Source organism: Podarcis pityusensis (genome assembly GCF_964106645.2).
Source record: "Podarcis pityusensis genome assembly, chromosome: Z".
In the NCBI taxonomy this organism is placed as follows: Eukaryota; Metazoa; Chordata; class Lepidosauria; order Squamata; family Lacertidae; genus Podarcis; species Podarcis pityusensis.
In genome coordinates, this window is record NC_138044.1 from 47,095,382 (window position 1) to 47,122,794 (window position 27,413).

The following is a 27,413-nucleotide window of genomic DNA, read 5'->3' on the forward strand; positions in this document are numbered from 1 at the left end:
CTTCGCCATGCCAGGATTTTTTATTTTTGTATTTTTTTTAAGATCTCTGAATCTGGCAGTGTGAGATGTGTTCCTGTGAGACTTTGTGCTTTACAGAGATGCCAGCCAGGACATGCAAAGCAGCTCAAGTGACACATCTTAAAGCTTATTAAGTTATATATTTTGGAGCTTGGGCAGGAAAGCATCCATCAGTCTACATCAGACAGTGGCTCACCAGTCCAGAAAATGGAAACTTGGTGCGTAGTTTCTTTAGTTAGTAGGAAGAAACTGTTCAAAGGAGTCACTAAAAAAAAAAAAGGGGCTTCTGATAGGATAGGTATTTTCACTCTGCGCGAACCTTATCCAACTTACGTCTTCTTGAGTTGGAGTTTTATAGATGGGGAGGGACTGGGATTTTAAAACCTCTTAAAAACGAACACTGGCCTACCTGCAGTACTGCAGTTGTAAGGCATGCCAAGATAATGCACATGATGTGCACTTGGGGAAAGCACCATATATTGATGGCCAGAGTAGCATAGTGGTGAGTGCTGGGATAGAAACCTAAGAACCTAATAAGAGCCTGCTTGGTCAGGCCAATGACCCATTTAGTCCAGCGTCCTGTTCTCACAGTCAGTGACCAGATGCCCGTGGGAAACCTGCAAACAGGATTCGAGCACAAGAGCCGCTCTCCCCTCCTGTGGTTTCCAGCAGCTGGTAATCAGAAGCATTACTGCCTCCCGCTATGAAGGCACAGCCTGGCCATCATGGCTAGCAGCCATTGAAAGGCCTCTACCTCCATGAATGTGTCTAATTCTCTGTTAAAGCCACCTAGGCTGGTGGCCATAACTGTGCACCACACAAAGTATCCTTTCTTTTATCCACCCTGAATATTTCAACATTCAGCGTCATTGGATGTCCCAAGTCCTGTCATTATTCTCTAAACTAAAAAGTTCCAAACACTGCAACCTTCATTTATAAGAGAGCTGCTCCATCCCCGAGATAATTACGCTTGCCGTTTTCTGAAGCTTGGGAAAGCAGAGAAATCCCCGCTCAACTATGAAGTTCACTAGTTGGCCTTGGGCCAGCTGTTATATCTCAGCCTAACCTACTTCACAGGGTTGTTATGAGGGTAAAATGGAAATGGGGTGGGTGGGAGAACCATTTATGCCACCTTAAAGTCCCTGGCAGAAAGACAGACAGAAATGCTGTAATAAAAGAAATCAATAAATAGACAAATGAACATGAATATTATTACTAATGACGATGGCAATGGAGCATGTTCTAGGCCCTGCCATGGGGCCTCATTATTTGCCAGCTCAACCCCTCGTCTCTGGGAGGCACCTGGCTCTGAGATGGGCACAACCATCCCTCTCAATACCAGGGAAGCAGTGGAACCAGGTCAGTGCGACAACTTCAAGAACAAATACAACAGAAAGTAAACACACCTGCTTTTGGCAGCCCTGGCGATAAGGGGGAGGGGAAATTCATTGATCTGGGAAGACATGGGGTTGTGCAGAGTTTGGATGGGTTGGAGAGGGAGATGCCAGCGAGACAACCAGTCTGCTTAGACCAGCAATGCCAAACCTCACCTACAATCACCCCGAAGCATCTCAGCATCATGCAATGAGCCGCAAGGCAGGTTTCCCCTCACCCCAGACAAGAGCTGTCTTCTGCAAGGAAGCAGGCAAAGGGAAAGAAGGAAGTGCAGGTTGCAGAGAAGGGAAGCAGAGAAATCAGGAAGTCGGGAGAACCCTGATGAAAATGGAAACAGACGCAAAATTTGCTAAAGTTTGATTTCTTGTCCAGCAGAAAAGAAACTATTCCGGTGAACACTGACTGGTATTCGCTGTTGGGGGTGGAGGGGTTAAAGTCCACAAATTATGGGGGGGGGGGTTTCCCATTTAAATTGCGTGTCCTTAGCATTGAACTAAACGGCCTTTGCATAGAAAGGAATGGTGTGGAATTAATTACGTCATTCATTACATTAAATGCACAGCTTACATAAATAATTAGGTGAATTACATTAAATAGCAGGCAATGAGATGAATAACGTCGTATTTGGCAGGCACCAAACTGCAGTGGAACAAAACAGTGATGGTTGTGAATGGAAATAGCTGCTGCCTTATATCCCTACAGAGAAATACATGTGGAGAAGTCCACCATCTCTCCTTTGGTGAGGCCGTAAGAGGACGAGGTGAAAGGGCCAAGCCAAACTGCTTAAATTGCGCCCTATGCAGCAGGTGGGGACCACTGCGGACCGAACCACGTGAGGCTTCCCCACCGCCACTGCTAGAACAATAATACCATTGTACAAATCTGTGGTGCAAGCCGCACCTGGGATACTGTTCACAGTTCTGGATGCCTCGTCTCAAAAGCAGTAAGGTAGAGCTGGAAATGATTCAGAAAAGGGCAGCCAAAATAATCAGCAGGATGGAGCAACTCCCCTATGAGAAAAGATAATAACATTTGAGGCTTTTTTGTTTCGAGAAAAGCAGAGTGAAAGGAGACAGGACAGACGGGCTTATAATTATGTATGTTGCAGAGAAAGTGGATTGGGATAAGATTTTTTTCCTTTTCTCTCTTTCCTAATATGAGGGACATCAAGTGAAGCGGGATGTTGGAAGGTTAAAGAAAGAGTCCTTTTTTCACCCAGCAAATAGTTCAAACAATGGCATTCACTCACAAAGGACATAGTGATGTCCACCTACTTGGATGGCTTTAAGCAGTAGACAATTTCATGCAGGACAAGGCTATCAGCGGCTCCTAGCAATGATGGCTTTGCTCTGCCACTGCAGTTGGAGACAATTCTTATGAATGCCGCAGGACGGAAGAATGCTCCTGCGCTTTGGTGCTGTGCCCCATTGTGCCCAGTAGCCATTTGAGAGCCCTTCATGTGTCACATAATTAAACTGTGGAACTCGCCGCCACAGGAAGCAGTGAAAGCGGCCAACCTTTAAAAGGGGATTTAGATAAATTAATGGAGGCGGCCATGACTATGGTAGCTATGCTCTGCCTCCACTGCTGGAGGTGTTAGGCCTCTGAATCCCTGCTAATGGGAACTGCAGGTTGGGAGAGGGCTGTTGCGCTCGGATTTCCCAAAAGAGGCCCCTGGGTGGCCCCTGTGAGAACAGGGTATTGGGCTGGATGACCCACTGGCCTGACTCAGCAGGCTCTTCCTATGTTCTTGTGAGGGCGCTGAGACACAGGAGACGATGGGAGGAAGACATTAATTTCCTTGAATCCGGCAGATGATTCTTTGGGGAGGGCTCAAAAGGGCTCCGCCAAGCCGCTTCTGAATTACTGGAGCATGAGAAAGTGGCCTGCCGGCTGCAGAGGCAGCTCTGGGCAAGTGGCGCTTGCTCACATCTAGAGCGGCTCCATTGAAAGCAGCAAATGTGGGGTAGCGGAGTGGCTGGGGTGGGGGCGGGGAAGCAGACCCGAGGAGCTTGCGTTGCAATGGAGCCAGGACTGGGCCAGGACGAAACCCAGGGAAGCATGCTCAGTGCTGAGCACCACCATGCCACTGGTGCGAACAGGGTCAGCCAGAGGGGCGAGGAGTGCTTCCAGGCAGAGGGCTGCAGCTGGCCAGGTGGCAGCCCTGCCAACCCAGGTTCAGCATGGTCCAAACAAACCATCCAAATGCTCTCTCCCCATTGCGCACAAGCTGGCAGGAGAGATGCCTCCTAGGGGCCTCCCTCTCTTCAGTGCCTGCACGTGCTCAGAGGCCACAGCCCACAAAGGAGGTAGGGGGACATCTTCCAGCCCCAGAGGCCACATTCCATTGTGGGCAGCCTTCCAGGGGAGGAAGAATGGATTGGACCCTTCCCTATGCATGGGAGGCTACATTGCAGCCACATGCAAAATCCAGAGGTTTCCACATCAACACACCCCTCTCCCCATCTGTCCAGGCATGGCCTTCAGAGACTCCCAGAGTCTGGCAGTGTGGCTACAGAAGCACCAGTTGCCTAGGCCAGTGGTTCTCAAGCTGTTTCCTCTGGGCCATGATTTCGGAATAAAAACTTTCTCGCACCACATTGATTTTTTAATTGGTAAGAAATACATTGGAAAAACAAAAAAGGAGCAACTCCGATCAGGGCTCAATTTATACAACACAGAACACAACTACTTTATTATATGATCACAGAGCATCAGAAAGTATAAAAACAAAGCAGGTTACCTAAGAACATGAACTGCTCCCAAAATATAACTATAAATGAGCCTCTTACGTATGTACCTTAAGTATGTAGACAAACTCAGTGAGAGGTGTGAACTTGCTTTTGCCGGGTGATCTCATTTATACGAGGTCAAATTTGAGACAGTCAAGCTCTCGTCTCCTCATCAACACAAAGGAGCCTTTCTCTTTTCTGATCATTCACATGTTCGCAACAAAATGTTGTGGAGAACTGTAGAAGAATAGACAATGCCATTCTCCAGCACTCTGAATGGTGACTGCTCTCATTTTGGGGGAAAATTAATCTCTATCCATATTCTGAAAATAAAAATATTTTCATACTATACTACACTGAAATGTTTAAACGTTTATTTGATTGTCCTAGAATCTTCCTGCCACGTTTGCCATCCTCTCCTGCTGCACCCTTTGAGAACCACTGGCCTAGGAAACTGCCCAGCAGTAAACCCCAGTAAGACAGGGCAAGAACTGGGAACAAAGGAAATCTGCCTAATACTAGGCTGAACTATTCATCCCACTAGCCCAGGACTGTCTGTTCCCCAGGACCTCAGGCAAAGAAGAAAGGTCTTCCCTGGTGCCGGCTGCCTGGAGGTGCAGGGGGTTGAACCTGGGGCCTTCTGCACCCAAAGCAGGTGATCTCAGTGGTGGCTGGTGACCATAGGGACTGGGGGAAAGCAGGGAGGCCAGCTGTAGGGGGAGCTGGAGACAAAGGCAGCCAGAGCCAAATGTGCTCCTCCCTGCTGAGTTCTGCAAGGGCAACACTGGGACCAAGGAGGAGGAAGTGGGCAGGAAGAAAGCAAGTGAGCTTGATGGAATCAAGAGGGAGGTTGGTGAGGCAGTGCTCCGTTTGTCCTAATGGAACAGCTTCCATTGGGTGTGCTGCCCCCAGAGCTATGGTTCCGTCTCCTAGGAAGTTTGCGACACTGAGCCCCAAAACTATTGTTACCATATTGGCACAAATATAAGCCACGCTCGAATATAAGCTGTGCCTTTAAAACTGGGGGGGGGGGGGGAGAGAAAAAGAAAAAGAAAAAAATACCCAAATATAAGCCAGTCACTTCCTTGCTGCTTCTGGCTGCATACTAGGTGGTCGTGGTAGTGGTGGTGGTGAGCTGCGTTGTTGGCGGTCTTTCCCCTTCCTCCCTCTCCCCCTCCCTGGCCTTGGGGGAGAGGATGGGGGACTACATACAGGGCAGGCACCCCTTTGCCATGCTCCTGGCACTGTTTGCCCTGTGCTCCTGGCTGCACACTGTAAGATCGCGAATATAAGCCACACTATAACTTTTCAAGGTCGAAATTTGGCGAAAAAGTGAGGCTTATATTCAGGCCAATACGGTACAAGGTGACATCTCCACAAGCCAACCTGTTACAGAGGAGTCTGGTGCAGCAAAATGGCATGTGAGGTTTGCAACTCATTGCTCCTGCCTGTCTCCCACTTGTTCTTCTGTGAGTGCTGCCTGCAGGAACACAGCCACCTTCTTCCAGTCACAGTGGAAGAGGAGGAATCTTGGCTGCACACACCCCATACATTTAAAACATGTACTCCCACCCCCAAGTATCCTGGGGACTGTAGCTGGCTACAGAACTATAGCTCTATGCGGGATAAGCTACAGTTCCTAGGAGTCTCTGGAGGGACATGCTTTAAACACATGGTTGGCATGCAGCCCTGGTGTCACCCTGCAAAGTGAGGGCAATGCTATTTCCCACCTCCCACCCGTGAATACGGTAGCAAGTGCAGGTTCCAGCAGCAGCAGCAGCAGCAGCAGCTGGCAAACAGATGGGCTGCTCAAAATGGCGCAAGGGCAGGGGAATGGACTTGTGGCGTATCTGCCCACAATGACGCCATGAGTGCTGTCCAATAGGTGACAAGGCAGCCAGTCCCCAGGGCAAAAGGTTCTTTCCCGGCAACTACATTTAGCAGTCATGAGTGCTCAGGAGAGAGGGGGAGATGGTTTCCTGACAATGGGACATCTAGGTGGATTAGGGACAGCAGTGCAGTCTGCTTGGAAGGGAGAAACCACAGAGTCTGTGAAAGCCCCAATAATGTGCCATTGTCTGGTATATCGCAATCATTACTTTGGGAGTGGGGAGGCTGAAAACTGTCGCCCCCATTGTAAGAAGGAGCTGTTTAGTCCGGCCTTCTGATGCATGCCTTTTAAGAGCAGCTACAACCGCCCCCCCCGAAAGATGTTCCTTTTTCAATGCTGTCATTCCTTAGGTATTTCAGAAAGCCAAAGGCTTTTCCAAACTAATGAATAGCTTTGCACATCTTTCCATCAGGATAGCAGTCCATTTATTTATATTGTGGCTGCATGTAGCCCAAGGTGTTACCACCTCAAAAAACCCGCTCCTGTCCCTAATCTCAGCTGGAGGAGTAGCTCCTGGTGAAGAGGCACCAAGCTCTAAAGAAAGGCACAAATTATCAGTGTCCACCTTAATTTCCTTGCTTAAGCAGACTCCCTGCTTAACCTCAAGACACAAGCCCCAGCCTACCACTTCTCTGTTGCTGAGCAAAGCAGCCATTTGGTGCCCTCAGTTAAGATGGCCACCATTTCTTCACAGCCATTGGAGAGCACCCTAGAAGCACTGGATCTCAGCCTTTGTGAAGGCAGTAGGCAAGGAATTGCCCTGAAGGGACATGGCTGAAACTGCAGTCCCACAGAAAGCATGTTTGGTCTTTGTTTTAAGACTGCCCGCCTACACAACAAATACACTGTTTTAACTGTGGCACACATCCTACCTTTAAGCACATGGCTTCTTCCAAAGAACCTTGAGGGCTGTAGTTTGTTGAGCATGCTGGAAATTGTAGTTCCATTGGGGGGGTTTAAACTACAGTTCCCAATATTATCTGGGGGAAGCCACATGCTTTAAATCCCTGAGCTGCACACAGTGTCTAATGCCTGGGTCAGAAAACCAGCTATGGTAACACTGACAAACAAGCAGTTATGACCAAAAACAAACAAACAAACAAACAAAACCACACACCCCAAATCCCACAGCCCTCTGGGAACAGTTACCGGTAGCTTACTGATGGCCAAGTAATACTGCCTGTGTCCAATGGGGCGGGGGCTGTTCATACAATCAAGAGTCAGACACTTTAATCTTCAAGGGTTATCCTAAGATGGTAGTATCTGACAGCTCCAGAATTTTTTGTCCCCATTTATCGCTTGTTTTTACATATTTATATTCTGCTTTTAAGGAGGGGGGAGGTAGTTTCACAACAAGGCAGCTTGCAAAACAGCTAAAAATGATTACAATGAAAAAAGCAACAACAAAACAAGTCAGCCTGCCACAATAAAAATCCTAAAAGGCTTTCCTTACTAAAACTTCTTGGGTTACCCCCAGCCCTCCTCTTCTGTTGCAGAGCTGTGAGCCTCCCCATAAAAGAAACCAGTCCTCCTTCTGCTTCCGCTTGTCTCAAGAAGAATTGCTCTCGAAAGGAGTCTGGGTAATATGGAAGAGTGAGGCTCTGCCCCCCAGAAAATGCCAGCAACCTTTCTGGCATCCTGAATTCTGGTGCCAGTTCTGGCGTTGATGCCAGGCTCAAATGATCCAGAGGCTTCTTACAGACTGCTTATCCAGGAGGCCGACACGGGAACCCCTTTCTGCCAGAATCCCTTCCTGGATCCCTTCAGCCTTGGATCCCTTACCAGACTAAGCCCTTGCCTCTATCCCCACTTCCCCACGGATTAAAAACAAGCAAACACAAAACCCCGTCCTGGCTTCAGCAGAGCAGCATCCCCTCTGGTCTTCCACAGTTCTCTGTAGCAGGATGGCAGAGAATCCTACCTTTGTCTCCAAAAGCCTTGGCGCCTGCTACATATGGAGCAGCTGCTCGTGGGCCACAGTGCCAGCCCTGCCAGGAAGAACCCTGGGCTGAGCAGCAGCAGCAGCTACCCCTTCTCTCTTGGGCTGCTGGCATCCCCAGCGACCAGGAATTTCCGACCCTCAGAAATTGCTATTTATTTAATCTGCTAGTCACCTAACAGCTTGGTTAGTAGACCATGAGGCTCTTAATCTCAGGGTTGTGGGTTTGAGCCCCACCTTGCACATAGGATTCCTGCACTGTAGGGGGTTGGACTAGATGACCCCTTGTGGTCCCTTCCAACTCTACAATTCTAAGATTCTATGAAAAACACTGGGGGGGTGCGCATCTACTTTGGTGTGTGTTCTACTTTGAGTAGGAATTTGCTGGGTACAACCCATGCATTATTATTTTTTGTAAGAAGGACAAGTGTCAAAATTTAAGCAATCGAATCAATGCATAAAACACTAAGTTCTGCTGGGTCAGCAAATTAGAGTGAGGAATGGGACATAGTAGCAACTAGAGTGGCAACAACATCAAGGTTTTCTCATTGAGAAGAGTTTTTAGCAAACAGGAGTGGGTTTTTTTAAGCTATTAACTTGCAGTCCAAAGGGTTACAGTCTGTTCTACTAAATGTGGGAAATTCTCTCTCTCTCACACACACGGTCAAAGGGCAAGGTAGGAAACAGTTTTTCCCAGAACTGACCACTCTCTTTGGGCCAAGATGACCCTCTGCTTTAAAACCCCTGACTGCCTATCTAAATATTTACCCAGGAATACTCAAGTGAAGCAGAAGGTCCTTCTCCCAACAGAATGAGGAAGCTGACAGCAGGGATACTAAAAATATGCAGGACTCCCTGGAACTCAGATTTTCAACCAAGAGTCCAGCCCTCAAGATACTACAGATTACTTAGATAAGTAAGCCCAAACACTCGCTGCTGCAGAAAGACAGGGAAGAAACTCAGCAACCCTCTCTGTAAGATTTTCAGGACTTACCCCAAAGGTTAAGGCCAGGGGTGGGGAAACTCTGGCTCCCTAGATGCTGGACTACAACTCCCATGTGCCATCATCGCCAATCACTGGCCATGCCAGCTGCAAGGACCTATGGGATTTGAAGTCCAAAAGCATTTGGAGAAGCCCAATAGGTTCCCCATCCCAAGTCTCAACCTTTGGGGTCATCCCTGAAAATCTTACAGGGAGGGTCTCTCCCTACCTGTTGGGTATTTTATTACAATCAAAAAGATATAAATCTCATGAAATAAGTAAATGCTGCTTGGGTTAGACCTTCAGTGTAAAGCAAGGCCCATCTTAGCAAGTCAAACCATGAGGGAATCTTACTTGAATGGCCCACGACTATCAACCGACGCCTAAGGACATGCTGAACACTGGCTCTGCTCCAAGGCACAAGCAAACCTGGCCTTGACCCCTTCTCACAAACAGAGGTGAAGTGGCCCAGGGTCTTGGGGAGTCGTGGATCTGTTCCTATTTCTGCACCATCTCCAGCCCCCTACAGCTGTCTAATCAGCATGAAAGGGGAGCCTTTATAGCTGCTGCAAAGAAGCCTTCACACCCAGAGTGAGAGGAGGCAAGTCAGACACTGAGGGCTGGCTCCCGGGGTCATTCCAGGGGAGGCATGTGGCAAGAGCCCTGAGCAAGAATCATTCTGTGTGCTCCAAAGCTGAGGAACACTTCAGTTTCAAGAGTGTGGTGTGCAAGTGCTGTTGCTCATGATGGAACTTCAAGGAAAACACAAGTTAAGGCACTCTGAAAGAAAACACTCGAGCACTTCAAACCATTTGCCCATTGCTGTGCACTAGCTCTAGCAGAAAGGTAGTGCGGAAAAATCTGCCCTGATCACTGCAATGCACCCCTAATTATTATCATTGTATAATTATAAGAATATTGCATAATCTTGGGTTGCTGTATAATCTTAGAAGGGGGCATGGCTGTGGCTACCATGAAGGGGGCCTTCACTTCTGAATTTGCCACAAGCAGCCTGTATCACTTTAGACCCACATGATGGATTGCTCCTCCATACAGAACAAGAAAAGAACACCCACTGCAGAATTAGGTGTCAGGGAGGGACCCATATACAGCCTTTCCCCCAACATGCTACTTCTGTTATCTGCATGGGCTTTCTTTGTTTAAGGAAGACATTAAGGTTATGGTGTGAGGCTCTGCTTGCAGTCTGAAGTGGCAAAGGCCAGAGACACATTCTGCAAGTTTGAGAACAGTGATAAGAAAGTTCACCCTCCTTCCTCACACAGCAATGGGCAGGAGGGGTCCCTTCAGGGCCACCCAGTCCTGTCTCAGCAGAAAACAGAAGACAGAAGAGAATAGAAGCATGGGAGACCTACCTGGATATTCTCTGTCGCCTATTCAGCCCCTGGTCAAGTTAGGAAAGCAAAGCTACTGCTTTATTTCATTAGGAACACTTTGCAATGCAAGGTGAAGACTAACAAAATAAGAGGAGCTATACATTGCACACAGTAGACCTCAGGTCTAATCCCCAGTGACATTTCCAGGTATGAACAGAAAAGACACGAAGCCCTGGGGAGCCACTGCCAACCAATGTAGACAATATTGGGTGAGGTGGAGCCATGGTCTGACTTAGTGTAAGGCAGCTTCCAATGTCAAAGACATTTGCCTAGAGGAACGATCTTAGCTCTGTGACAGAACATCTGCTTTGCATGCAGAATGTTCCAGGTTCAATCCCCAATGGCATCTGCAGGTTGGCCTGGGAGACTCTGAAACCCTGGAGAGCAACTGCCAGTCAGTGCAAACAGCGCCAAGCTTGATGGAGCAATGGGTCTGGTTCACTATCAGGTAGCTTCCTTTGCTCCCGAGAGATCCCCAAAGATCTCACCAACAGATAAAGAACAATAAAAGCTAAATGGCCTATATGTGATTAGGAGAGGAGCCACGGAAAGTAAGAACAGCAACTTTCGAGCCCTGGTGGACAGAGAGGACCACTCCACCTTCTCAGATGTGGGAGACTAACGTGGTCAGATGTGGGGATGGTAAAAGGAAATCAAGAGCTTCATCCTCGTGTTCAGCCATTGGGGAAGTGGCAGGGAACCCCCAGCCTCAGCAGGACACTCGTGGTGCAAAGAGGCATGAAAGGATCCTGACCGTCTTAGCGGAAGGAAAGACCCACAGCAGCAGCAAGCTTCCCCTTCACCTCCCCCCAAAGGCTTCCCAGAGGTTCCTGCGGCAGCTGCTGCTCCTCCAGCATGACGTAAGGCTCCCCGGGGGAGGCAGGCAGCGAGGCTGCATTTAGCATGCAGCCAGCAACCTGCCCAGACTTGGTGTAAAAGCCCAGGGAAAGAGGCCTGCTCTTCACTAGCCACAGGTTGCCTACAAATTGAATTTCACACTTGTGCACCCTTGAACAAAGCCCAGGTTGGCTGGAGGGAGGGTGGTGGAGGTGGCTGAATCAGGCTTTCCTGAGTGGTGCTGGCCTGCATACTCACTGGAGGCCCAGCCTTTCTGCCACCTGTGGTGCCCCTTCCTCTGAACCACAAGCACGCCTTGGCTAACCTACTACGGGGGAGAGAAAGAACTGGCTGAGTGCAGGTCTGTTTTAGTGGAGGCTGCAGAAAAACACACCTCACATTTAGAAGGTCCCAGGTTCAACCCCCGATGACATCTCCACTTAGGGTCAGGAATGTCCCCTTGGCCTGAAAGCCCCAAGAGCTGCTGTCAGTCAGCAGAGATCACTCACTAGTCTACAACTGGAGGGTAGTAGGCACGGCTTGGTCCGAGGTGGGTCGCCGCCGCCGCCGCCGCCGCCGCAGCAGCAGCAGCAGCATTTTCACCATGTAAATATATGGCAAAGGATTGAGAAATACCACCCCCTATGCATCTTTGTGTTAAAAGTGGGTCCTGGGTTCAAGAAGGTTGAAGGCTACTTGCATAGGCAATGCAGAGCTAGATGGACCAATGGGTATATTCCCATGCTCCCAATTGAATCAGCTCTTCATTTAGAACCATGAGGACTAGAATCTTACTTTCTTTTTAGGTGACGGGCCATAGCTCAGTGGCAGAGCACCTGCTCCACACCGAGAAGGTCCCAGGCTCAGCTCAATCTGTGATGGCATCTCCCGATAGAGCTGGAAAAGCCCCCTGACCAAAACTCTTTCCCTCTCCCTCACACGGCGGCGCCTCCTCCCTCCCTCCTCCTGGCTTCTCTCCGCCCTGCCTAGAGGAGGAAGGGGGCTGGGCTTTGTTGGTGCCAGCAGCAGCAGCAGCGCTCCAGCAGCCGCCATTTTAAGCAGCCCCTCTCTGGAGCCCTTTCGTGCACCGCTCATCGTCCTGCCGCCACTGCCGCTCACAAGACACAGGTAAGCAGCCACTGGGGCTTGTGGTGCTCTTGCATCATTTTTTCCCTTCAAAATATAATCTGGCCCCCCACAAGGTCTGAGGGACAGTGGACCAGCCCTCTGCTGAAAAAGTTTGCTGACCCCTGGATAAAAGGGCCTTGGGCCAGGGCCAGGACACCTGCTTTGCCTGCCGAAGGTCCTAAGCTCCATCTCCAGCATCTCCAGGTAGGGCTAGGAAAGACTTGAGAGCTGCTGCCAGCCAGTGTAAACAGTACAGAGATAGATAGACCAATGGCCAAAAGCAGTATAAGGCAGCTTCCCATTCTCTTCCTCCCATGTTTGAACAAACTATAGTTTGTTGAGCTGTTAGGCAAGGTTAAAACCATTCTCTGCCTCCAAAGTAGAACCAGAAACCACTGCTGAGGGAAGGTGCTCAGTGGCAGAGCATCTGCTTGGCGTGTTTCATGTCTGAGGTCCAATCCCTGGCACCTCCGGGTAGAGTTGGGAATGTCCCCTGCCTAAAACCCTGGAGAGCCGCTGCCAGTCAGTGTAGGCAGTGTTGAGCCAATGGTCTGACTCAGGAGAAGTCAGGCTCCTAAATTCCAGAGTCTTTCTGTGTAGAGTCTGAGTCCAGACATGCCTTATTCCAAGCCCACATCGCACTTTAATAGGAAGCAGTTCACACTTTCGGCTGAGACTCATTAAGAGAAGCAGGGAGACGTGTCTGGACCAGCCTTGAGCCATCAGCCAGCGGATGATAAGCATCAGCTTAGCACACCAACATGTGGATAGCACTCAGTGTCCTGATATGCCAAAGGAAGTCAGGCAACTGGCACAGAATCTGTATTCTTGGGGGAACTCGGCTTAAATCTCTCCCTCCAGCAAAAAAAAAAAAGGGGGGGGAGGTTTCTGGCTTTACATCTGCGAAGCTGCAGATAATGCTGCCCAGTGGCCAATCTGCCTGGTGGCTTCCATCGCTCACTAGCCTCTTTCCTTCCAGCCTCTGTGCCACTCTTGGCCATGAAATCCCAACTCCTGCCAAGGCTCCCTGGTGTCAGAGTCAAGCATGAGAGAAGGGAGAGCTAATGCAAAATGCATGAGTCAACGGATTAGTACGCGAACACGGTATTTCTTTTCACAAGGTGCCAAGCGAATCATCCCCGTGCAGAACACAAGCTGGTCACTGAGTACATCTAAGTCCCTTTCCACCTCTCTCTCTCCCCAGCAAGCAGCCAGCCCACCTGGGGCAGCCACCTGTACAGATCAGGTGTGGGGACCCTATGGCCCACAAGGCTGAACTGTTGAACTGCAACACCCATCACCCATCCCTGGCCACAGGCCATGCTTGCTGAGGCTGATGGGAGTTGTAGTTCAGCCAAAAGCTTTCCACACCTGGAGGCAGAGGCTGGTTTAGGTGGCAGCAAACATACTCTGCGTTTCAGTGGCACTTTTCTGCATGTTTCACACACAATGAATCCTAGAGTTGGAAGGCACCACAAGGGTCATCAAGTCCATCCCCCTGCAATGCAGGAATCCTTTTGCCCAATGTGGGGCTCAAACCCACAACACTGAGATTATGTTCTACTGACTGAGCTATCCAACATCGGTTGCTCTCAGTAATCTTTACAACAAACACATAGGGTAGGCAAGCAGCAGCATCCCTACATTGTGGACTGGAGGGCAGAGCTAAGAGCAGAGTACTTTGCCTTCCAAAATCTGGGACCCTCCAGATGTTTTGGACAATATTGCTGGTACTGATCAAGAGTGCTTATTCCAAAACACATCTGGAGGACAGCAAGGTGGGGATAGATAAACTTTTTTTTTTTTGCTAAAGTTAGGATCTAAAAATTGTCAGCTCATTTGTATACCTCCACAAATTCCTAATAGGATGTATCCTAATTGTAAACTGTTTAGAGAAGAAATCTTGTGTAAAAAGTGGGGTATAAAATAAAGAGGAACAACCTTTTTTTGAACTGTGAATAGACTGTCCATCTGAGCAAGTCATTATAAGAACCCTGTAACATCAAACATGTGGTGCCTGATTTTAGCTCACTTTCCTCTTCTCTCCTCATCCCGTTTTTCCTTTTGTGTCAAGTCTTTTTTACACTGCAAGCCTGATGGCGTGCTCCGTGTCATTTTACTGCTTTGCAAGCCACTGTGTGAGCTTTTCCAGCTGAATGCTCTGAATGAAGGAATGAACGAGGGAAGGAATGCTCTCAGCCACTGCAGTTACATCAGTTCTCCTGTGATGGCTGTTAGTCTGGGCTTATTACCCAGACTCTGTAATCTGAGTGCATGAATGAAACTACTGGCCCAGCTAGCTTGCTACTGGACACTCCGGCCAGCAGAAACCACACCCCCCTGCCCCACCCAGCAAAGTCTCAAGCCAAAAAGAGGCACTTCCAGGTCTGCTTTAACTGGAGAGGCATGTCCTCCACCACTGAGCAATGGACCATCCCTGAGAAAACACCTTTACAATAGCACATCACCACAATAATCCCCACTTTTTGGACCATTTGCAGTGGTGCACAACCATCTCTGCATGTGGCAACTGTGACCATGAGGAGCACCTTAAAGCAACCTCTACATCACACCTGCAAAGCCCTTGCTTCTCTGAGGCAGAGAAATAAGCTACAATCTTTAGCTGAAGACTCTTTGGGTGCATCCTGGGCAGGGCCCTGAGCAGCCACCAGGATCGGTCAATATATGACAAGAGCTTGCGGCTCCTAAAGGGGAGGGGCTCAGTGGCACAGCACCTACTTTGCATGCAGAAGGTCCCTGGTTCGAACCGCAATGACATCTCCAGGTAGAGCCGGGAGACAACCCCGCTTGGAACGCTGGAGAGCGGCTGGCAGTCAGTGTAGACAATACAGAGCTAGGCAGATCAATTGTCTGATCAACACAAGGCAGGTTCCTGTCTCTCCAAGCCCTACTTGCAGATGCCAGGAATAGAGCCCGGGACCTTCTGGAAATGCTTCCTCCTCCCCTTCCTGTCCGCCTGAAACCCTGCCTGTCAGCATAGACCATCCTGGACCAAGAGTCTCACTCACCATAAGATGACATCCACAGAGAGTGCTGCTTGTTTATCCGACCAAGGTGGGCCTTTCCTTCTCTGACCAACGAAGCCACAGGCTGCATATTCCAAGACATTTTGGTGGCAGCTTGGTTGGCCTAAGGTGTTGCCCTAACCCTGAACTTTGGAATCTTCCTTATGGGCCAGAGTTGTCCTCCTGCGGTTGATCTGTTTACCATCTAGCCTGAGGAACAGTTCTTAAGAACTCGCAAGTTGGCACACTATTTTGTGACGCTGTGGTTGTCCTAAAAAAAGGGGGATATTGCTCTGATAGCAAGAGAGTGGTGCAGAGAATAAGCTTTTCTGTTGGAATTGGTCTGGCACCATGCACATCCTCCTGCTGCAGCTCCCGTCCACCCAGATAACCTGGCCCCAAATGCAGACTCCTTCCTACAGCTCTACTAAGGTTCCAAACCTGCTACTGCAGCTGGGAGGAGAAACTTCAAATGATACAACACACACACTCAGGAGAAGAAGGCTCTTTGAAGTCATGTGGGGTATCACCTGCTGCGGACAGCAGAGAACAATGTATGGGAGGGAATCTCCGGCCCAGGGGCCAAAGGGCTCTCTATCAGGTCCTTGGGGCCTTCTCAAAGGTGCACCTCCCACTTGTCCACAGACCCCATTCCTCCCTGGGCCTGTTCTGTATGATTCTTGAGAGCTTTCCCCTGACCAGAGATTTGCCCTTGAAGTCTGTTCATACCGCTTAGTTGCCTGGATGGAAGATAGGTGTGTGCAGTGCTAGGAACCAGCCAGGTGCCGGGTGATTTTGCGACTGACATGGGTCCCCTTGTGACCATGTGGAGCTCTCTGGATGCCAGGCTGGCGACTGGGGGAAGCAAAATGTCACTTAGAGAAGGATCTGAAATATTTTCCTTGAAGCTTGAATTTATTTTGTTCCGACTTGTTTAATTTGATGCTTTAATGTGTTGCAAACCACTTTGAGATCTGATCTTTAAAATATAAAGCACTATAGAAATGAAATTTATCATAATAATAAACTCCGGGGGGGGGGGAGGTGCCTAGACATTCCACTGTGTGGCCGAGGTTTAAGGTGCCGTTTAGCAATTGAATTATAAACCAGAGTTTCTGAGATTGTGTGTGTGAGAGAGAGGGGGGGCAGTGTGTGTAGAAACTTGCCTACTGCACACAATGCTCTACCCGCTTTTGCCTCTGGCCCTGCCCACCGCTGGCATGTGGCCCCTGGAAGGTTGAGGCGAAGGAAACGCGGCCCTCAGGCCAATAGGGAGAATGGTAGGGAAGAGGACTTCAACACTCCGACTGCCTCTGAACATATATAGACTGAGTCAGACTGAGGAAGAACTAATAGGAGGAGCGCAGAGGACGCCTTCATCTTCCCCACCTGAAACAAAACATGTCTCTCCGCAGCAGGCGCTGTGACTCTCCAACAGTTTGACTTCACCCACAAAGGCACACTCCTCCATCATCTCCTGAGCTAGACAACTTAAGCCTTAGACTGAGCAGAGCCATGACCAAATCCCCAGACGGACCCAGGTTACCTTGGGTCAGCTAGTCTCACTCAGCCTAACCTTCCTTATTGCATCGTTGTGAGGAGGAAAGGGGGCTGGGTGAATCATATAGGCTCCCTTGAGCTATTATAGACATGTTATAAATAATGTGGGTGGCGCTGGGGTCTAAACCACAGAGCCTAGGACTTGCCAATCAGAAAGACGGCGGTTCGAATCCCCGTGACCGGGTGAGCTCCCGTTGCTCAGTCCTTGCTCCTGCCAACCTAGCAGTTCGAAAGCACATCAAAGTGCAAGTAGATAAAGCGGTACCGCTCCGGCGGGAAGGTAAACGGTATTTCCGTGCACTGCTCTGGTTCGCCAGAAGTGGCTTAGTCATGCTGGCCACATGACCCGGAAGCTGTACGCCAGCTGCTTTGGCCAATAAAGCGAGATGAGCGCCGCAACCCCAGAGTCGTCCGCAACTGAACCTAATGGTCAGGGGTCCCTTTACCTTTAATAAATAAGAGCAAAGATTTTGGGACCACAGGACCCATGGTAAATGGAGGCAGCACCTCCTAAAACCATACCTGGCAGGGAATGTCAATAAAGATGCACACAAACACATACAAATAAACTTTGGGTTTGTTTTGTTTTAACCCCAGAATCTGCTCTCAGGTCCTTTTCGTGGTAGTATTCCTACTGCTGCCAATTTATCCTTTTTTGGAGGAAGTGAGAGAAAACAGGACATTCCAGTTAAGCAAGTAAGACTACAAAAGTCACTGGCCAATAAAAAATACTAACCAACCTGCCCCACTATAGTAGTCATTTGTGGCTTTCCCAGAGCTTCAATGAGAAAGGGAGAGGACGAACTCTTTCCACACTTCTTCCAAAAGGTTCTCTGCCAGGGAGGATCCTTCGTTGCCTGTGGCTCAGAGGCAGAGCACCCACTCTGCATGCAGAATGTTGCATCTCCAGGTAGGGCTGGGAATGTCTTCCGCGTGAAACGCCATAGAGTCGCTGCCGGTCAGTGTTGACAATACTGGGGTAGGTGGACCGATGGTCTGACTCAGAATAAGGCAACTTCCTATATACAGTGGTACCTCAGGTTAAGTACTTAATTCGTTCCGGAGGTCCGTTCTTAACCTGAAACTGTTCTTAACCTGAAGCACCACTTTAGCTAATGGGGCCTCCTGCTGCTGCTGCGCCGTTGGAGCATGATTTTTGTTCTCATCCTGAAGCAAAGTTCTTAACCCGAGGTACTATTTCTGGATTAGCAGAGTCTGTAACCTGAAGCGTATGTAACCTGAAGTGTATGTAACCTGAGGTACCACTGTATAGCTCAGTCGGTAGAGAATAGAATCTTGGAATTGTAGAGGGGGAAGGGACCCTGAGGCCATGGTGGAGGAAGCCACTTGGGTGCCTGGGGTGGGGCGCCCAGGGGTGGGGCGAGCTGCCCATAGGGGTGGGGGCAGGGCCGGATTTAGGTCTGATGAGGCCCTAAGCTACTGAAGGTAATGAGGCCCTTTATATGTCCAGCTGTCCTTATTGCTTTTTTGTGTTGAATATATGCTATATGGTCATTGATGGACCTAATAGGTATCTAAAGCCATTTGCACATAACAAAATATGTGTTTTATCAAAGTAATTGTTGAACTGAAATACAATTAAGAAGTATATTAATAGTGAAATTCTTTTTAATTTTTTTGGGGGGCCCAGGAGAGTGGGACCCTAAGCTATAGCTTGTTTAGCTTATACATAAATCTGGCACTGGGCGGGGTGAGCCACCCATAGGGGTGGGGCGCACTGCGGGGCCTCTGGAGTCTCAGCCGCCCTACAGCTGGAGGGAGGCAGCAGGCGGACCATTTGGGCAGCACAGAGCCTGCACACGCCTAAGCCACCGCATCTCTCCCAGGAGAGACGCGTGGTTCGGGCGCGCTACAGGCCCCGTGGTGAGTGCTGCCCAGCATTTTGTCACCCCCCTAAGTGGTGACACCTGGGGTGGCCCGCACCCAGCACACACCCCTTCCTCCACCCCTGCCCTGAGGATCTAGTCCAGGGGTCAGCAAATTTTTTTAGCTGCGGGCTGGTCCACTGTCCCTCAGACCTTGTGGTGGGCAGAAGAAGCGGCATGGCGGGGGACTGGAAGAAGAAGCGAGGGGGGCAAGTACTCCTCCGCACCCCCAACTGCTGCACTAACTTTCCCAGGGGCTGCCGCCACCACCACCGTGGTTGCTTCTCGTGGGTAAGCAGAGTGAGCTTGTGTGCTCTGCTCTCTGGCCACAGGAGCACCAGGGTGGTGGCGGAGGGAAGATGAGCGGCGCGCAAGGGCTGGCTCCGGAGAGGGGCTCCTTAAAATGGCACTCAGCCAGCTCAGCCCAGCCTCCTTCCTCCTCTAGGCAGGGCGGGGAGAAGCCAGGAGGAGGGAGGGAGGAGGCGCTGCCATGGGGGGAATGGAATGGTGCGGGGTGCCGCATCCCAAACAAACAGAATCCCCACGCTGATCCACGGACAGTCTGTGGGCCAGATCCTGAAGGCAATTGGGCCTGATCCGGCCTGCGGACCTTAGTTTGCCGACCCCTGGTCTAGTCCAACCTCCTGCAGTGGGAGGAGGGTCATGGTCGTGTGTTCATGGGTTGTACTAGAGCAGGGCTGTCCAATAGGTGGATCGCAATCTACTGGTCGATCAGGGGGTGTCAACAACTCTGGCTTCCTAAAAAAAGCTCAACAGCTCTGACAATGGGTAGATAACTGCCAGTTTTTTAATACTGTGAGTAGATCGCAGACTCTTGGAAGTTGGACACCCTTGGACTAGAGGATGCTTGTACAGTCATACCTCGGGTTACAGACGCTTCAGGTTGCGTTTTTTTTGGGTGGCGGACTGCCGAAACCCGGAAGTACCGGGTTATTTCCGGGTTTCGGCAGTCGCACATGCACAGAAGACCAAATCGCAACCCGTGCGTGCACAGACATGCCGCTGGGGGGTTGCGAACGTGCATCCCGCACGGATCACGTTCGCAACCCGAGCGTCCACTGTACAGTCATACCTCGGGTTACAGATGCTTCTTGTGCGTTTTCGGGTTGCGCGCCATGCCAAACCCAGAAGTACCAGAACGGATTACTTCCGGGTTTCGGCGCTTGCACATGCGCAAAAACACTAAATTGTGCTTTACGCATGCACAGAAGTGCCTAATCGTGCGTGCGCAGATGGGGTGATGCGGGTTGCGTGGATCACGTTCACAACCCGAGCGTCCACTGTAGTCCCTTCCAACTCTACAATTCTAGGATTCTATGATTTATAGGCTTATCCCGAGAGCATGGCTTGAGTTCAGGCAGTCTCCAACCCAAGATTAACCACTGTTTGCCGGGGCCTGATTCAGACCCTTTTCCACTGGCCAGTTGCCTTTTGACTCTCACAGTAACCTCTGTGCGAGTCTGGCCACTTACCTCCATGGACAGATCCTTGGACGAGGGCTATGAAGCCCTAGGCTTAGCACATGCGGTTACTGCTCAAGGATTTGGACTACCAAGCCTTGAACCGCATCCAGTTCTCAGCAGATCATCTGTGCTTCTGAACAACACCAGCACAATGCAAACATTGCGACTGGCCTGATCCAGTACAGGAGGCAGCTTATTATAGCAGGAACCATGGGGGAGGGGGTTTATGGCAGAAATCTTCTGGGGTGACTGCAATACCCACTGCCATCAGCAAAGCCATGTGCATGAGGGCAACCGTGTCCCTTTCATCCATACATGTGAACTAGACATAAGTTCACTTCCATGGAGCAGGGAGTCAGGCTGCAGCCGGAGAATCTCTTTAATCTCCTTCCCAGAGCCTGCTATGCTGATGGTCAAGAGCAGAGACACACACAATCTTCCTGATTGCAGCCCTTTCCCTTCTCTCCAGTTGCATTAGAAAAATGAAAAGGATTTTTGTTTGGAACAAGGAAAAGGAATTGCAAAATTGGAACACCCTCAAAAAAGGGTGTAAATTTTGTACACACACACACACACACACACACACACACACACCCCTACCTCAGGGCTCCATCGAACTCTACAATTCTATGATTCTATGATCTGTGAGGTACCCTGGACCTAAGTTTTTGAATAACTCAGTTGGTTAGAGCATGGTGCTGATAACACCAAGGTTGCAGATTCGATCCCCATATCGGACAACTGCATATTCCGGCATTTGCAAGGGGTTGGACTAGATGATCCACAGGGTCCCTTCTAGCTCTACAGTTCTATGATTCTGTGCCATTCTCATAGCTTGCAACTAGAAACGCCAGTGGGAAGCCTGCATAAAGGACCTAAGAGCTAAGAATCATTCTTTCTGCTTGTGATTCCCAGCAAGCAGAATTAAATGGTGTGCAGTGGGAGCAGAACAGGACCATTCTGGCCAGTAGTCTTCTGCTCCCCTGTGAATTTTGTCTAAGACTCTTTTAAGTCCATCCAAACTCGTGGCCATCACTCCCCCCTCCCCCCCCCATTATCCTGGCAGAGAGGCAGCTGGGAGGCTTCAGCAAGTCTTAGTTCACTGGTGATGCCCACACAGCTGTAAGACAGAGCGGCAGGAGCCCCCTTGTCCAGCCAGCCTTCCTCCATCCTTGCTTCAAGAGAGTCTCAGCAAGAAGCTCTACCCAAGCGGAATGAGCCCTTTTCTGACAAACACGTGGAGGGTCAAATCGAAGTTACTAGTCCCTTGGGAGGAGAGAGACACCGACCTAATTCTACAACACGCTGAAGCATATCTTAACACACACCACAGTGTGCTGGCAAGCATGAAGCCAAGGGTAACTGCTACAGCTAGTCCTATCTGGTCTTCCCTTCAGTTTCACTCCTGAGAAAGGGTCAACCTCCAGGTCTCCAGCGCTGAAATCCGGAGGAGACTGGAACAGCCAGTCGGAGAGGCTGCAAAGTTTCCTGCCCTCTGCTAGAGGGAGGGAGTTGTGTAACCATGGGAACTAGGCCGGAAGGAGGGCCAATCAGGTGCCCTCCAGGTGTTCTGAACTACAGCTTGCAGCCGCCCCAGCCAGCATGCCCTGGGTGGCACAGGAGGGCACCAGGCTGCAAAAGGATGATGGGCAGAGTCGGGCTCACATGGTTCAGCTGCAAGGAGGAGATGCCCCTGCTGGAGCCCGTCCCTCTTTCTCTACAGAATCCCAACACTGCAGGCTTCCCTTCTGCCACTCCTTCTCTCCTCACCCACCAGGCGAGGCGAGGGGAGGGTGTGCTCGTCTGCACCAACACACGCACAAACGGAGGCAGGGGTACCTAAGTACCTCAACCAGGATGGGACCGGGAAGGCTCCCAAAGGCAGCCAAGAGGGAGCATAGGAGAAAGGCACTCTCTGCACATGCTCACGGGCCCCTGGCTCTCTTGCGCGCCACTGCAGGGGGAGGCTTCTGCGTGCCAAAGGAGTGCCTGGACCAACCTTGGTAAGGATGCACAATCCAATGGCCACACTCCCGTAGGGACATCACCAATGCTACTCTTGCCTCCATAGGGAAAGGCAACTACATACTCCCCAACCTTCCGGAGATTTGGGGGAGGAGGGCCGAGCAGGCCGCCGCTCCCTGAGGGCCCTGTCTGCCAGCTTTGGGCCCCGAGTTCCCACCCCCATTCGTCTGCCCGCTTGCCCCGAGGCCCTCCGTACCCCAGGATCGAGGCCAAAGGGCCGGAAAGGGGCGTCCCAGCAGGCCTGGGCCGCCGCGGCAGCAGGAGGGGTGACGAGGCCTGCTGTCGGGGCTCCCCAAGGAGAAGGGGGGGGGGGCGCGCGACGGGGACGCGCAGGGGAGGCTGTGCACCCTCGTGGGCAGGCCCTCCAGCCATAATCATGGCGGATTGGGACCACCCCACGCGCCAAGCTCCCCCTCCCCCGCAAGCACAAACCTCGATGCCGGCCACCCACCCAGACCCCTTCCTCGGCAACAAGGGGCGGGGAGTGAGGGAACGAGCGCCCGGTCACGCGCCCCCAAGGCACAGACACACCGACAACCATCGCCGGTTATAGAATTTCGGGAGGGGGGGTGGGGAGGGTGCGCGGAGAGGTGATGGAGACGCGCGCCTGGACCGACAGTTGGATGGACGGGATGGCTCCTGTCCGGGGAAAACCGCCCCCACCCGTGTTTCTACCTCTTATGCCTTAAAAAAAATAATGGGGGGGGGGAGGCTCTCCTCTATGCCATCCTCCTCCGCACCGTCTCCATGGCAACGCCACAGAGACCGGTCACAGCAGCAGCACCCCCCCCTCGCTCCTCCGCCACCCCCGCACTTGCTCCCATCCTCCACCCAGACCGACGGACATCGCCCCTGAAATGGAGACGGGAATCGGGGAGAGCGCTCGAAGCTGCTGCAGCAGCTGCAGGGAAGGATTGCGAAGGGGGATTCCCGCTGTCTGCAACCCACCCGGCGGCGCTGGGCGGGTGAGGGAGTGGGGGGAAGCCTTCGCTCTGCCTGTCGGTCCTCCTGCCGTCCGTCCGTCGGTCGGTCCATCTCCCTCCCTCCCTCCTTGCTCGGCCACTCACCCGACGCGCTCCTGCTGCGCTGGGCTGGGGCGAGGAGAAGGAGGCGGTAGCGCGGGGTACCCCGCGGCGGCAGCCATGCCGGGCTAGTCCAGTCCGAGCCGTGGCGAGCGGTGGTGGCTTGGCGGCGGCGCGGGAGGGGGGGCGGCTAGGCGGGCGCGGGAGGGCTCCTGCAACGGCCGCCGTCAGCGCCGCCGAAGTCCCCGCCCCGCACGCGCGTGCCTGCCTCCCCTAGCCAGGCGCCTCGTCGTCGGCGTCTTTTGGTTTTCGCCTCTTCGCCCAGCCGGCCCCGAGAGCGCGCCCGGGCGGAGCACGCGGGAGCGAGGGGCGCGCGCGTGCACGGCGGAGAGGGGGGCAAGGAGGAGAAGGGGCTGCTGGGCCGGTAACCCCTTCATCGCCGCTGCCCGATGATGCAAGGAGGGACCACCTCCCTCTCCCCCAAAAAGGGACCCCTTCTTTTTGAGATTCGCCTTTGCGGGGGCAGGGGCTTGTTTCTAGCAGAGGAGGGTCGTCTGAGCATCTCCCCCTCCCGAGATACCACCTTGCCCCCAGAGCATCCTATTCCTTTTTGTAGCTCACCCGGAGCACAATTCATGACAGTCTCGCCCACCGCCCGCTTTAGGCTCGGCCTATGACTCTCCCCCATTCCCCCTGCGTCCCATGGTTGCGCAAGCGATTCATATTGTACCGAGGGGTGGGGTGGTTAGGGGGCAAGCAAGTTCCTGCTGTGGAACTCTGAGGCTGCTCCTCCTTCTCCCAGAGCCCCCCCCCCCCAGCCTTGGAGGTGAGTCGCCCACGCAGGACAGGAGGTGGGATGGGCTCTGCCTTTGACTCTGTGGAATCCCCAGCCCCCCAGAAGGCGAACAGACTCTGGTCCTGTGCAGGAAACATGGGGACTCTGTGGGAGAGCACCTGCTTTGCCTGCAGAAGGTCCCAAGTTCAATTCCCTGCAGCATCTCCAGGTAGGCCTGGACATGTCCCCTGCCTGAAACCTCAGAGTTGCTGCCAGTAAGCATAGGCAGTACTGAGCGAGATGGACCAATGGTCTGACTCAATTTAAGGAGGTTTCCTGCACTCCAATTCTCTCCCTCCCTGGTTTAAGCAAGCTGTAGGTTGTTAAGATGTTCAAACAGGCAAAGCAGAATCAGAAACCACTGCTTAGGAAAGTTGCTCACAGGCAGAGCACCTGCCTTGCATTCAGAAGGCCCACCCTTGGCATTTCCAGGTAGGGCTGGACAAGACCACTTCATGCAGACAACAGGTGTACCAAAGGTTTGACTCTGTGCAATGCATCTTCCTAAGTTTCGCCTGAGACTAACTTGGCCATGTGAGAGGGGAGATGTTGCACCCCACATGCAATGCCACAAGCATAGGCACTTGGCAACATGTGGTGGTCATCCCAATATCTGGGAGGTGTCTAGAATGTCAAGGACGGCCACAGGAAGGTGAGCCAGGGAGCTGCTGGTGCTGCCTGCCCCCCCCCACAACACCTGCCACCTGAGGCATTTACCTTAATGGTGGGGCTGGGCCTGATCCTAGTTATAGAAAGGCAGGAGTCCCATGGGGAACCACTGCAAGAATGTGACTGTGACCTGTTCCAGATCAATCATTCATAAATGTGATACCATCTGGTCAGCCACTTTAAAAGTTACTAGTTATTGGCTGTTCCAGAAAGTTTACAAGACTCCACAGCCTCTTGACACCTGGTAGCTGTCTGTTTGGGTGCCCACCTTAGGGGAGTGCTGAGAAGAGCTGGAATGGAACAAGGGTCAAAGTTGGAATGCCTCTTGCCACTGGGTTAATGTAGTGCTGTCGCCCTCTGGTGGCTGACACACAGGTGGTGAGTTACTGGTAGCCTATCTTTCTTGTCCTTGGGTGAGCAAGGTTTAACCTATTGGGTCTCTTGGCTTGAGCCCAAGATAAGGACCTTGTTGTTGGTATCCATCTGTATTGGGAGACAATGGAGTTGCCTTCAGGGGTGAAGTCAAACTGCTAGAGAATCACAGTGCATGCTGTGGCCGCAGAGGCCAGTAACTCATAACTCCTGCCTCCTGTGTTGCCTTTGCTGCATTAGCAGCACCAAAATGACCTCTCCCAGGTGCAAGCCTGGGCAGTGTGTCTGGAGGTCCTGGGCAGCCCAGATGACAAGACCAGCCTTGCTGATATGGTTCAAAGGAAAGGAGAGCAAGATGTTTGGCATCAGCTTGGCTGCAGGAGTGTCTGGAAGGAAGTGTACAAGGTGCCATTAAATCAGCTTAGGGACTTTACTCTGAATTTGCATAGGGTTTACTCCTTAGCCTTTTCTTCTCTCAAAGAACTTCTGAGTAGGTAACAATATGGCATTCTTCACATCCAGATGCACTTTGAAAAGTAAAAGATATCTAAAAAGCCAGTGTTCTTGATAGAGGCTCAGAATTAGGAATGCTCAAACACAAGAGGAACCATGCTGGATTAGGCCAAGGACCCATTGGATTCACCCTGCTCCTTCCCCACCATAGAATCATAGAGTTGGAGGATCATCTAGTCCAATCATTTGCAGCTGACCCCTACAGGGATCAAACCTGCAACCTTGGTGTTATCAGCACCACACTGAGCTATCCAGGCTGGATGCCTCGGGGAAGCCCAGAAGCAGGATAGGAGTGCAAAAACACGCTCCCAGTGCAACTAGCATTCAGCGATATGTTGCGTCTGATCCTGGTGGTGGTTGTATTCAACCTTCATTATGACCAGTAACCACTAGCCTTGTCCCCCACCATGAATTTGTCTAATATTTCCTTATTGCCAAGAGCCTGATCTTTTGGGGAAGACGGTTTTATTGCATAAGCCTTCCTAATGAACACGGATTGTGCAACCTAAAGTTGCCAGTATGTGAGTGAATCCCACCCCAAAATAGTGACCGTCTGGAAGCACCCTGTGTTTGCTCAGGAGTAAGTCCTATAGAATTCATTGGGGTTTACACCCAGAAAAGCTATGATTGCACCCTAAGCTGGGGGGGGGGGGGGACGACGACAAGGCTGTGCGTCCTGGAGCATATAATCCTCCCATTGGGGTAAGAAACCATGGAAGGTGTTTGATAAGCTTGGTGCATTTCAGAGTGGGAGAAGAACTCTCTTGACCTTCCTTTTGCCACAACAATCTGGAGAGATTCAAAGTCTGGCACACACTTGGGTGGGGGGCAAGCAAGACCCTGCCGTGTGGCCTCCAAGGGCCCATTTATTCATTTAGACGCTTTCTATTTTGCTTGTTTAGAATATATTCTATGTAAAAATATCATGCAGCATGCAGAAAACTAAAAAACGTTGCAACACACACACACACACACACACACACACACACACACACACCATAAATACAAATTACTAATAAGTATATGCAGATACTACTTCCTTTGACACACCTTTCCATACAACACTTCTCGGCCTCCTGCCTCTTGCCCGGGGGCCCAAACTAACTCACCATCACTGGCCCTAGCCATTATGATTTTAGGCTTACTTTTATGGCACCAAGGTGGGTGGAACTTCCTGAGGCTGCCCCCAGGCATCTGTTCTCAGAGGAAACTGCATCCCAAGCCCCCACCACGAAGGCAAAGGAATGGACAAATCTGGCCCTGGGGGGAGCATTGGAAGAGTCATTTTGGGTAAACTATCACAGATCCTGTCTAGAGTTTTAAGACAACCGGAGACATAAACCAGTAAGGGAGACTCCACAGAGCACCTCTATTTCGGTTAACAGCCAATTAACCTTCCCTTGTCCATTTTCTGCTGTGTGAATTGAGTTTATTCGGATCTTCCATGAAACCGAGCCTGCACGACCCTCAGCTGAAGAGTGCTGGTTTCTGTCAGCAGTTGCATCAGAAGCAATTGACTCTTTGGAGCAAAGGTTTTCCATTTTTGCCCTGGTGGTGCGTCTTGAGCCACAAACAATACGGCTCAAGCTCCACCAAGGTCAGCCAAGACAACCACTCCCCTGATGAGCAGATCTGCCCTTGCCCTCTCTCAGCCATACCTTCAGTCTGAATGATGCCAAGCTGTCAAAAGGAAAGTGGGAAACGC

General features: G+C 51.2%; 1 protein-coding gene across 6 annotated transcripts in view; it reads right to left on the reverse strand.

The window, feature by feature from the left end:
• NLGN3 (neuroligin 3) overlaps window positions 1-23,549 on the reverse strand; it is a 63,970-nt gene extending 40,421 nt beyond the window's left edge. For 4 of the 6 annotated variants that reach the window (XM_080990080.1, XM_080990077.1, XM_080990079.1 and 1 more), the window contains exon 1: window positions 23,365-23,549. The gene's annotated coding sequence lies outside the window, so the exon portion shown is untranslated. The remainder of the gene's footprint in view (window positions 1-23,364) is intronic. The other 2 variants (XM_080990081.1, XM_080990078.1) reach the window with 1 other exon arrangement.
• Between the last annotated feature and the right edge of the window lie 3,864 nt (window positions 23,550-27,413).